Consider the following 4,346-nt stretch of genomic DNA (forward strand, 5'->3'; position numbering starts at 1 on the left):
TTAGTAAAAAAGTGACACAAGAGGTACTGTATAAAAAGTATAGTGACGAAAGGCATCAGAGAGAGATCAGGAAAACCTCAGTTGAAAGATATATATGTCCACAGAGGATTGTTCTCACTTACTTCCCAGATACCTTTTAAAACCTATAGGACACTGGGAAAGAGGGCTGCTATTTCGCTTAAGGGCAGGCACTATGAAATATGTATTATGTTTCACTCTGGGCTACATTGCTGATCTTGATGGACTGTCCTGCCCATGCAACGCACATAGTAATCAAACAATGCCTAATTTTTTTAATTCTTTTTTAGTTTTTATTCTAAATTTACAAAAGGCTTTTTTTTTTTTTTTTATAAAAACCTTTATTTTCGGATTGCACAGTACACAGCGTCTGCCTACAACCCAATCGGGCCGGCCGCTATGACAAAAAGTCTGGATACCAGACAACACATTGTAACGTAAAAGCCCTAAATCGCAAGATATCGGTGCACTGGCATCAAACACCATAAAGAAAGGATCGACCAGGTTTTGTTTTCATAATTTTGATGAAAACAAAAACAAACATCACAAACACTCACATGGTAGGAGCAATATCTGGGGTGTGAGGTGGAGAGGAGGAGGAAGTCAATTTCTAAGAATTTCGCGACTACTATCGAGGGGCGGGGGGATGGCGAAAAGGATCACAAAGAAATTTTATTGGTAGTCTTTAGGAACGTCAATTACGGGGACAAAGGAACACCAGCAGTGTAATCGAGTGGAGGGGTGCAGATATCTCCACGGTACTCATTCCACTGTGACCAAATCCTGCCCCACTTCCTGGGACGGCCCGAGCCTCATAGACCGTCTTCTCCCAAAACATGCACCAGTCCATGTTTTCCTTCCAGGCAGTAATCCCAGGCGGTCTATGGGAACCCCAGAGTTGTGCTATATCCCTCTTGGCAACCATGTTGCCAAGAGTTACCCAAAAGGTCTGAGCGGCCGTACAATCCGTAGGCTCCCAGACATTAAGCAGGCAACGACGCGCCTCAGGTAGAAGGGAGACCAAGGTGACCCGCCCCATTATATCATGCACTCTGGACCAGAAAGCGGAGATCACCGGACATTCCCAGATGATGTGGAGAAAGGTGGCACTCATGCCACAACCACGCTTACACATCCCGTCAATCGAGTATCCCATACGAACCATACGCGTACCAGTCATGTAAACTCAATGGAGGATCTTCAATTGCACAAAACGAAGGCGAGCTGGAATAGCCACCTCTTTAGGGGAGGCGATCGCTATGTGCCAATCATCGTCGTCTAGTTCGAGGCCGTCCGCAATCCAGGAGGCCCGAAGCCGCACCAGAAGATCAGCTCTGGTATTAATGAGCTTTTTGTAAATCAAGAAATCGTACTGTCCGGCACATGGCCGTCCAGAATACGATCCTCAAGCGGCGACGACTGGGGGATCTCCGTCCCAGGAGGGAACACGGAGACCATGGCATGGCGCACCTGAAGGTATCGAAAATACTCCCTGTCGTCCAACTGGTACTCCACCTTAAGGGCCTCAAAGGACTTAACTGTGCCTTTGGACCAAAGATCCTCCACCTTGCTAATACCGATCATATCCCATCTATCAAACCTTTTCGTTCGCCACAGGCTGCCCAACCGCTCAGAGTCCTACAGTGGAGTCAGCCGTGTCATCCTACCACCCCAGCCCGTAGCACAGTCGCATCTCTCCACGCACGCACAGCACATTTTGTAGGTCCAGTCAGAAGTCGGAATGGCTCCTTCGAATACAAAGCCCTGTTGAAGTTGCCACCCGGCAACAGTAATTTGTCCATAGCGAAGGCAGGGGCGGGGCCCGGGGAGTACGTCACATGGTTGACCACGCTCAACTGTGAGGCCCAGTAGTAACGCTTGATGTCCGGAAGGGCTATGCCACCATCATACCATGGCAACGTGAGTTTAGATAAGGAGATACGAGCCCGTCCGTCCCAAATCAATTGCCTCTGAAGCCCCTCAACCTCACGAAAGTAGCTAGAGGGAACTGGGTCAAAGAAATTCTGCAAGGCGTACAAAAATCTAGGGAGGGACATCATTTTGAAAAGGGCCGCGCGTCCCAGTGGGGACAAAGGCAAGCCGCGCCACCGTTGGAAGTCCCGTTTAAGGCGCCGAAGAGGAACATATAGATTGCGGTCGTATCGTACAGAGGAATCCAGGGAAATGAAAATTCCCAAATACTTGAACCCAGTCTCCGCCACTTGGATCGGGAATCTACGGGGTAGTAGAGGCAGCACCCCCGCTATAACATACACACACGATTTAGTACAGTTAATAACAAGCCCCGAGTTCTTCCCAAATGAGGTGAGGACATCAAAGAGCACGTTAAGGGACTTCTGAGGGGAAGTAAAGTAAAGAAGGATATCGTCCGCGTAGAGAGAGACGCGATCCTCAAGGTCCGGGGCCCACCGGATCCCTTTAATCGAAGGCTCCCACCGAAGGCACGCTGCCAATGGTTCCAATGCCAAAGCAAAGAGGAGGGGGGAGAGCGGGCAACCCTGGCGGGTGCCGCGCCCCAGCGGGAACGATCCAGAGACTCTGCCATTCACAACTACCTGGGCCAACGGACGTTCATACAGGAGCTGTACCCACGCGATAAAGTTAGGACCAAAACCAAACTTCGAGAGGGCCGCCCACAAATAAGGCCACTCGATAGTGTCGAAGGCCATAGTGGCATCCAGCGAGGCCAAGATGGCGGGTTCAGTAAGCGTCCCAGCTCTCGCGAGAACACCGTGAAGTCTGCGGAGATTAAGCGCCGTATTCCGATGAGGAATGAAACCGGACTGATCCGGATGGATCAGGTCACAGATCACCGTCAGCAAGCGATTCGCAAGGACTTTAGCCAGGATCTTAGGCTCGGCGTTGAGCAACGAAATAGGGCGATAAGAAGTGCAATGATCACGAGGCTTACCTTCCTTGTAGATGACGACTATAGTGGCCAAACGCTGATCAAGGGGAAGGAGACCAGCCTCAAAGGCATCAATGAACATATTGCGCAGATGGGTCGCCATCTTATCAGGCCGTAGCTTATAGAGCTCGATGGGTAGACCATTCGGCCCCATAGCCTTACCCGAACGCAAGTACCGTATGGCGATTGCAACCTCATCCACCGTTATGGGCGTATCCAAAGCGGAACTATCCTTCTCCAAGACACAGGGCAGCGCAATATCATGCAGAAGCAAGCGGGAGTCAGATTCGTCTCTATCACTCACCGATCGGTATACTGTTTGGAAATGGTCCACAAAGCATTCGACAATCTCCCCTGGATCAGACACGCATTCCCCAGTCACACGGGTGATCACTGGCACCACACGGTTCATTCTCTCAGACTTATCCAACCATGCCAATAGCTTACTAGCCTTATCTTCCACATCATAGAGCCTGCCCAGTTGATTCCTGTGCATTACCTTAGCAGCATCGGTCACCAGGGCCCTATAATCAGCCTGTTTCAGCGCTAAGGAGTGCAAGATTGCAGGGGTATCGTCACCACCTAAGTCACTTTCAAGCGAGGTAATTTCGGCCTCAGGGACTAACAAGTTTTCCCTCTTGGCCTTCTTGTCAGCGGCAATGAAGGACAGTGCAGAGCCCCGTATTACAGTCTTGAAGGCCTCCCACAAGGAAATAGGGGAAGAGACGGACCCCTCGTTCTCATCAAAATAACAGTCAATAGCCTTGAGAAGTTCCGAACGGAGCTTGGGGTTCCTAAAATGCCAAGGAAGGATGGGGGGAACCCTACCCCCTCCAGAATATCCCACCGAAACCTCAAGCATCAAGGGGGAATGATCAGAGATGCCCCTGGGAAGATGACGAATCCCACGCACCAAGGGGATATGGGCAGTTAACATCAGAAAGTAGTCAATCCTCGAGAGGCTGCCATGGGCTCCAGAGTGGAAAGTGTATTGAGTTTGCGTGGGGTTCAACATCCGCCAGACATCCACAAACCCGAAAGTCTCAAGCAACTCAGGCAGCCACAACTGAGACGCCGGCAGAACCCTGGGGGGAAGCCGGTCACACTCACATGAGACCACCGAATTGAAATCTCCACCCAGTATAAGGATACCATCCGGAAGTCCTAGGAGAGTCCTTCAAGATCGGCGTAGGTTGGTAGCCTGGAGCCCCGGGGGAATATAAACAGTAACAATTGTAAGCAGCTTCCCCTCCCACCGCCCAGAGACAGCAGCATACCGGCCCCTATCGTCGAGGGCGACTTCATCGATTTCAAGGGGTAGGGAGGATTTAACCATTATGCCGACCCCTCTAGAGCCCGATGAGAACCCAGCGTGCGCTACAACCGATAGCCTCGTCTA

Source organism: Lissotriton vulgaris, chromosome 4_1 (assembly GCF_964263255.1).
Source record: "Lissotriton vulgaris chromosome 4_1, aLisVul1.2, whole genome shotgun sequence".
In the NCBI taxonomy this organism is placed as follows: Eukaryota; Metazoa; Chordata; class Amphibia; order Caudata; family Salamandridae; genus Lissotriton; species Lissotriton vulgaris.